General features: G+C 50.6%; 1 pseudogene; it reads right to left on the bottom strand.

Moving 5' to 3' along the window:
* Window positions 1-323: 323 nt before the first annotated feature.
* On the bottom strand, window positions 324-415 carry LOC138380167 (small nucleolar RNA U13; annotated as a pseudogene).
* Between the last annotated feature and the right edge of the window lie 8,027 nt (window positions 416-8,442).

Genomic DNA, 8,442 nt, shown 5'->3' with positions numbered 1-8,442 from the left:
CCAGATGTCTGGTCCTTGGGTGGTTGACCGGATGTCTGGTCTGTGGTTGTCATCCTGACAGGGAGGCTTTGGGACGGATTTGGTCTCTCTGGCCTCGCTGCCCCTAGGGGTCACCCTGCGATCGGTATTCTTCTCGCGTGGGGCGAGGGGGCGCTCCGGAGCATTCCTCTCCTCTCGGAGTTTCTGTCTGCAGTCTCTCGACTTGCTCTCACTCCCCTACCCTGCTGTGTGACTTTCTTTTTGGTCCTTTCATTTTATCTATTCTCTCTTTGCCTTTTCCTGCCCGCCTTTCCGCTCCCCCCCCCCCCGGATTCATGGTTTCACGTCACGCGGGTGACGTGCCGACACACCAGGAGGCCCTTCTCACACGTGCGCGTGAACACGCAATCAACACGTTTATGAACTAGAAAGGGATCTGGTGTGACTTTGCTATTATTTCCCCTCCCCTCCTCCCCGCGCTGAGAATGAGTTTCCCCGGGCTCGTGTGCCCGCCTGGGAATCGGCTGCAGACGCCATGGCCCCGGGTCGACCACATGTTGCCCTGGGGTCCACCAGATGTCTCTGGCGAATTGGGGCCCTAGGGTGCTTGTGACGGTGTGGTCACTAGGTGTCGCTCTGGGCTCAGTATTCTTCCTTCTCGCTGTGACTTTGGTCTCTTTTTTTCGAAATTTCTTTCTTTCTTCCTCTTTTGCCCTGTTTCCATTTTCCCTTCTTAATCTCTTTCTCTCTTTTTGTTGCTTTTTTTCCACGGCAGATGGGTGATGTGTGTGTGGAGGAAACGCGGCGTCAGGGAGAAGACACATCTCACACGTGCTCGGGAACACCCGATCGTCACGCTTCTGAGTACCGACCGATGGATCTGGTCCCGAATTTTTTAATAGTTTTCTCCTCTCTCTCTCTCTCTCTCTCTCTCTCTCCCTCCCCCCCTTCCTTCTCTTTCCTTTCTCTCCCTTCCTTTCTTTCTTTCTCTCGCTCTCTCGCTCTCGCTCTTCTTTTCTTTCTGACAGAGTCTCTCGTTCTGTTGCCCTGGCTAGAGTGCCATGGCGTCAGCCTAGCTCACAGCAATCTCAAACTCCTGGGCTCAAGCGATCAGACTGCCTCAGCCTCCCGAGTAGCTGGGATTACAGGCATGTGCCAGCATGCCCAGCTAATTGGATATACGTGTGTGTGTGTGTGCGTGTGTGTGTGTGTGTGTGTGTGTGTATATATATATATATATATATATTTTTTTTTTTTTTTTTTTTTTGAAACAGAGTCTCACTCTGTTGCCCAGACTAGAGTGCCGTGGCGTCAGCCTAGCTCACAGCAACCTCAAACTCCTGGGCTCAAGCGATCCTACTGCCCCAGCCTCCCGAGTACCTGGGACTACAGGCATGCGCCACCGTGCCCGGCTAATATTTTTCTGTATATATTTTTAGATACTGTTTCTGTATATATTTTTAGATATATAGTTTCTTTCTATTTTTAGTAGAGATGGGGGTCTCGCTCTTGCTCAGGCTGGTCTCGAACTCCCGACCTTGAGCGATCCACCCGCCTCTACGTCCCAGAGTGCTAGGATTACAGGCGTGAGCCACCCCGCCTGGCGTGTACGTTCTGTATTCACAGACAGACGGAAGGCAGGGAGAATGTTACCCTTTCAAAGCCCGCCCTGCTCGCCTCTCAGCCCACCGATGGCACTCTGAATCCCGTGGCATTCCTTCACTCAGCTGAATTCTTCAGCACCCGACCCCCCCCCCACCCCACCCCCGTGCCACGGGAGTTCGTTCTCATGGCAGAGCCATCGAGGCTGTTGCCACACGTGTTGTAGGTGCCTAGGCAGACTGTGCCCTGGCCCCGAGGAGGTACGGAACCGCCTATCGCCTCGGGAGGGAGGGACAAGATGTGTCCGTGTCCAAGGCGACGTCCTGTCGATCACGAGGAGGCCTGCAAAGGCTCGTATCTGCCAGGCATTGAGCCACATCACATGAAACACCGGTGTGTTCCTTCACTTAGGTGGTGTCGCGTGTTGATACTCACAGAGGATGATAAACCCACTCGCATGCCGGCTGAGCCCCCTGTGTCTCCTCCTCTATCCACTGAGGGAAAAAACCGCAACGAAAGGTAGAAAACCACAGGGGGGGAAGAGAGCCCGTCGCTCTCCCTATGTGACCGTCCGGAGTGCTCGTTCAGATGGGAGGAGGTGTGTTTGTGTGTGTGTGTGTGTGTGTGTGTGTGTTTCATTGATTTTGGTGCCATCTTTTCTCTGCAGCTGCGTCAGAGGACAGCGATTTTTCCGATTTTCACTCCGCTGAGTGAATTGCCTTTTGAAGAGAATGTCCACAGGAAGCCTACGGTCCTCCCGCGGGGGTGGCCCTCCTCTAGAAATGAATCTCGTTTCTTGAACGGAGGGGACTTGTTGACGCCATCATGCTTTCGGGACGACTTCTCAGACGCTAGCTTTGGACCGCAACATAGGTGCCCCCGACATTGCCTCAAGGGTTCCGTGGTGCCTCCTGTCAAGAGACCCCACCGACCGTCCCCAGCCTGCCCGCTCAAGGGAGCCGGGCCCCTTCTGATCTGTCCGCCCGCCGGTGAAGCTCCCTCCCGAGGGTCGGAAAGCCCACCTGTTTCCCAGTTCGGTTGAATGATGGGGCACCCGGGCAGGGCACTGGCACCGAGTGACTCCATTCTGAGTCTGTCTGCTCTGGGGGGCGGGGGCGGGGGCGGGGGCGGGTGGGGGGGGCAGTTCCGTCTCGACCCGGTGGCCTCCTACCGACTGACTCGATGGGACGGACCATTCTCACTCAGGATCGTGTACCTTCTTGGCCTAGGCACATCCCGGCACTTAAAGCCACTTTTCGGGGACACTCTCCCACGTACAGATAGATGGCCTGCACGAGTGCTCTTCCTTTCTCGAAACACTGGAAATCTGTCCTCAATTTTACCTGACCTACCTGACGGTGTGTGATAAAGGAGCATAGAACCCTCAGCCACCCTCCACCTTCCCGCTGTCCCGAGAGACAGTGCCGAGCGTGAAATTCTATCCCTGACTCTCTGTGTCCACCGGAACGTGGCCTGACTGCAGTGACGTCAGCTACGTCAAGTCGTTCTCTGGGTAGGGAAAGAACTTAACCAGATAGGCCCTATCGGTCGCTTCTCTGTTCTGATAGTTTTGTGGCAGCCATTTCTTTCCCCCTCTCTTTTCTTTTTCTGTCTCTCTCCCCCACCCCCACCCCCAAATTCTTTCTACGAAGACGTTTAGGATGTCAGATTCTGGCCACATGCCCCCCCTAGGCATACGGGGGCCAGCATAGACAAAGGTCTTCGGTACCAAGTGTTCATTCCACGGTGACAGATATTGCCACTCTTGTATTGACCAGGGCGAGATGGTGAGTGGGTCAACTCTGAAACTCCCTGTACTCTACTTCTCTCTTGGGTAGGTCCCTGCCCCAACCCTCCGGCTTCTAGCACACACCCAGGGGCACTCTCTCCTCTCTGGATAAAGTTCCAGATGATCCGATCCGCTCCGAGGAGGAAGGGGAGCTGGCCGGGCCACCCACTGTGCGCCCCACCCCCGTCAGTCATAGGGTCCGTTCTTTTCAGGATGACACCGGCAGCGGTTGCTGGGTGTCACCTAGCGGCCACTTTGATCAGACCTCGGGATCCGGAAAGTCAGGTGACGTTGGGAGTTTAAGAGCTGACTCCCGGGAGGTGTGGAGGGCGGGGAGGAGAGCACGGTCCGGACGGTCCCACCCTCTTCTTCCCGGGCCCCGCAGCTCTGGGCCCGCCCGGGGCAGCCCTAGCCTCTAGCGGGTCTCCGCCCACCCGCCCTGTTGTCTGCGGGAGGCGCCCCTCCTCCCGCTCTCTGCCTCCTCCCGGGACCGTAGGCCTCTGCCCGTCGTCTTTTTTATTTTTATTTTTTCCCTTTTGTTTGTTTCTCTTTTATCTTGTGTTTTAGGCTTATCGAATATCATATCGTATAAAAACTTAAATCACAGAATGAATTATATTAAGTAACAAGATGTGGCTTTTTATCCTACGCCGAGAACGATGAATTTTTCTCTTCGTGTCCATTTTCCTGTCCTGGAAGAAATACAAAGTTGCTCGTGATACTTCCCCATCATCTTCCAGTTTCCCCGACTGTCAACACGATGTATTCGATCGTATATCTTTGTGTGTGCACGTGGGCGCCTGTACCTATTTCTTTTCGGCATCAGTCTCAGGTCTTTTGGCACCTAGGGGGGAAAAAGGAGAAACCAATAAAGGACAGAAAGACGTTCTGTCGTTTTACGCTCCCCACCACCACCACCACCACCACCACCACCACCACTTTTGGGAGCTTGTAGTCTGGCCTATGTCCCCAAGGCAGGTTAAATCTTTTCTTAAAACTCCCAAGTGGTCCCCTGCCCCGCCCCCCCCCCCAGGTGGGCGGCCGGCAGAGTTCACAGGCTTTGTTTTTGGCAGAGCCTGGACGATTGAAATAATTAACCACAATCAACGCTAAAGCTGAGAACCCCTCCCCCCCTCATTAAAAGCTCTGTATTTCTGCCTAGCCCTATGTTCGGGGAAATTCGGAGGCTTGAGATGGGAAGGTCTACCCTATTTTCTCCTTTACCGGCAAAATAGACTCTCTCTTTCCTTCCTCCTCAAACAGCTTGTCCTCGTTATTCGGCCTCGTGGGCAAGTGGCCGAGCTTTCGGTAACACCAAGTCTTGTAAGTTGTGTTGTGTTATCGGTCTTGTTTTCTTTCTTTTCTTTTCTTTTCTTTTCTTTTTTTTTTTTTGAGACAGGATTTCTTTCACTCTGTCCTCTCCCAGGCCGCCTTGGCCTGATTGTAGCTCACAGCAAGCTCCAAATCCAGGGCTTAAGTGATCCTCTCTGCCTCAGCCTTCTGAGTAGCTGGGACTATAGGCAAATGCTGCCACACCCGCCATAATTTTTCTTTTTTTTTTTTTTTGTTGGTAGAGATGAGGTCTCATCGTGTTACCCAGGCTGGTCTCCAGCTGCTGGGCTCAAGTCACGCTCCCGTCTCTGCCTCCCAAGTTGCGGGGATCACGGGCATGAGCCACCATGGCCAGCCAGGTTATTTAAAGGTGATCGCTTTGCTATCCTGATACAAAACCCCAAATGTGCGAGTTTAAGGCACCAGACGGAGGGAGTCTCCACACTACATCGTCACGAACATTGAGGGTGGCTCACGAAACAGCTGGGATGTGGCCACACAGTAGTGATCGAGGAGATATATTCTAGTGGGATAGCAGAAATATAGAATGTCCTGAAGACACTAAATGTCGGAATGCCACAGCAGTCAATGGCTGACAAACTTCCATTCCATCGTGTCATGGTAGGCGGCTTACTTTTCTCCTGCTCCCTCGGTATGATTAAGGCCTGACGTAGAAAATGTCTACGTCTCATCCAAATCCATCGAGACGATGGAAGGGGGAACTGGGAGAGGAATAAAGAAAAACAAGAGGGGGAGAAGGAGGAAACTGCCTCCCCTGCCCCCATGCTACCCAATTAATAAATGAAGAATGGCCTCTTCCCTCCTCTTCCCAACCCCTAACTATGCCTGGAGGTGTATCGTAGGCCTACAGTCCTAAGAAATGTACAACTACTGATAGTAATGGGAAGAAATGCAGTCTAATAGGTTTCTGTGCAGTGGGACACCTGGCCAGGGCACTTACGGTGAATGGAGCTTGCAGGGCGGGCGGGAGGTTGCTCTGGGTGAGTCTGTGAGTTGGCGGTGAGTGGTGAGTGAATGTGAAGGCCTAGGACATTACTTACTGTAGGTTTTCATAAACCCTGGACACTTAGGCCACACGACATTTACCTTTAGAAATTTCTTTCTTCAATAATACATTAACCTTAGCTTACTGTAAGTGTTTTCACTTCATAAACTTTTCCATGGTGGTTTGGCTTTTTTTTTGTTTGTTTGTTTGTCTGTCTGTTTGTTTGTTTGTTTGTTTTTCTTTCTTTTAAACTTTTGGACTCTTTTGCAACACCACGACTTAAAACACAAATGCGTTGCACTGTTGTACACAGATATTTTCTTTCTCTGTGTCCTTATGTGTTCCGTAAGCTTTTTCCTACTTTTAAAGTTTTTATCGTTCTATGCACTTTTCAAAATAATAAAAACTAAAACGGGGGGGGGGGTGGGAGAGGGAAGGAGAGAAATACACACACATGAATATGTTTCCCAAGTGAACTGAGGAAGGGGGCCGAGTCAAGGTTCTCAGGGAGCCACCAGTGATGAAACGGTCAGGCTCAGAATCAGCATTGCAGAGTGGCTGCAGAGCCGGGGGGCCTGGACTGGCTACCTGGACGACACTCCGTGTTTGGTAACTTGGCGAGTCATACATCCTCTTGAGCCTCAGCCTCTTCATCTGCAAATGCAGAAATCATGGTGCCTACCCCACAGGGATATTGTGCAGAGTGAAAAAGCAAATGCAGGCAAAGCCCACAGAAGCACGCGTGGTAAACAGTAAGCCTTTAATCGTGGTCACAGTCGTTGTTATAGGATCATCTTCCTATGTCCTTGTCTTTTAAAGATTAGCAGAACCTCCCAGAAGATGAGAATGGGCTCCCCCTGAGCAAGTCTCGGCTGTAAAGTCACAGGCATGTTGAGCATGTGGCACAGAAGGCAGAATAAAAACCTGATCCCGGAACATTATGTTCCTGCAGGACATGAAATCATTGAAGGTATGGGAAATCCTACCTCATATCCGTTTTACTAGAACACCTATGATTGCGTACGCACATGGACGCACGCGCACGCGCACCCCAAACTTTTTGAGCTTCACAAAACAGCGTAACCAAGGAACACACTATGATGCTTCTTAGCGATCTATTTAGGCCCAGGTTACTCGTCACTCTGAGCCTGCCTCCTTATCTGTCCAATGAGAATAGTGTTTGTCACAATTATCGTCATCGTCATCCTACCTAACGCTTCTGGTAAAATTGAAGTGTGAGAACACCCGCTAGACAGAAAATCCATGTTATCTCTCAATTTTTCTTCCTCCTGATTTCTATCTGAATCTGTGAGCTCGCTTTGGTTCACTTCGGTTTTTCAAGAGGCTCCGGTTACCTTCTCTCCCACCTATATCGGATTGGGTCTGACGGAAGAAAGAAGGAAAAAAAAAAAAAAACATAGTAAAGAAAGCAGAACAACATTTGTTTCTGAAGCAACCGATCAAACATTGCTGATGAGCCGGTCTTTTCTATTTCAGTAAACCAAGGAGGCCTATTGTCACGAGGATGTGAGGGGCCCGGGTAAGATTGGATGATTACCCCTAAAGGAGACAAAGCAGACAGACTATGGCACATGTGATCTTAGCAAAGAGAATAAACAGTGACCTCTCTGCCGAGTTGGGCCTTAGCATACCAAAGGGAAATAAAGGTGTAATAGGATGCTCAATTTTTACTCTGGAAACAGAGGTTGGTTGGGCACTGAACTGAGAACACTGAATTTTTTACCCTCCTTGATATTCACATAGGCTTAGAGGAGGCAAAAAAAAAAAAAAAAAAAAAAAAGAATACTGAGCCTATAAGTCATCCCTAAAACTCGGATTTTATGTTCCCTTGCCTTTTCATAACTGAGCAACACACAACATTAAAGAATGGACACAGGCCGGACGCGTTGGCTCAGGCCTGTAAACTTAGCACTCTGGGAGGCCGAGGCGGGAGGATCGCTCAAAGTCAGGAGTTCGAGACCAGCCCGAGCGAGAGTGAGACCCCCCCGCCCCCGTCTCTACTAAAAATATAGAAAGAAATTGTCCAGACAACTAAAAATATATAGAAAAAAATTAGCCGGGCATGGTGGCACATGCCTGTGGTCCCAGCTCCTGGGGAGCCTGAGGCAGGAGGATCGACTGAGCCCAGGAGTTTGAGGTTGCTGTGAGCTAGGCTGACGCCACGGCACTCACTCTAGCCCGGGCAACAGAGTGAGACTCAGTCTCGGGGGGGGGGGGGACCCAAAAACAAACAAACAAACAAACAAACAAACAAACAAAAAAACTGGAAGGGACACAGACTTCCACAGGTTTGTGTGTGGCCCCTTTTACTTATTAACGCTACAGGACCTTAATTATTTGTGCTCTGAATCTGATATTCAAATTATCCTTGTGGCCAACGCGTTTGAACAGTAGATGGTAGGGGAAGAAGAGTTCACCTCCTGAATAGATGACAAGTAACGGGAGTACTGGTGAAATTACAAGTGGCTTACGTTTACACACTGAAAATCCCAGTTAGCCGCTACCATGAGTTCAAAGAAGAGATCTAAATTTCTGACCCTATGACCCTAAAAGATATTTCCTCCCATGGTGTCACAGATAAAAATAAAACTGCATCCTAGCACTTTGGGAAGCCTAGGGGGAAAGGATCGCTTGAGGCCAAGAGTTTGAAGTTGCAGTGATCTATGATGATGCTACTGCACTTTAGTCTGGGAAACAGAGTGAGGGCCCGTCA

This window comes from Eulemur rufifrons, unplaced genomic scaffold (genome assembly GCF_041146395.1).
Source record: "Eulemur rufifrons isolate Redbay unplaced genomic scaffold, OSU_ERuf_1 scaffold_289, whole genome shotgun sequence".
Lineage (NCBI taxonomy): Eukaryota > Metazoa > Chordata > Mammalia > Primates > Lemuridae > Eulemur > Eulemur rufifrons.
Note: the sequence above shows the minus strand (reverse complement) of the source record. Positions and strands in the feature narration are given on the sequence as shown.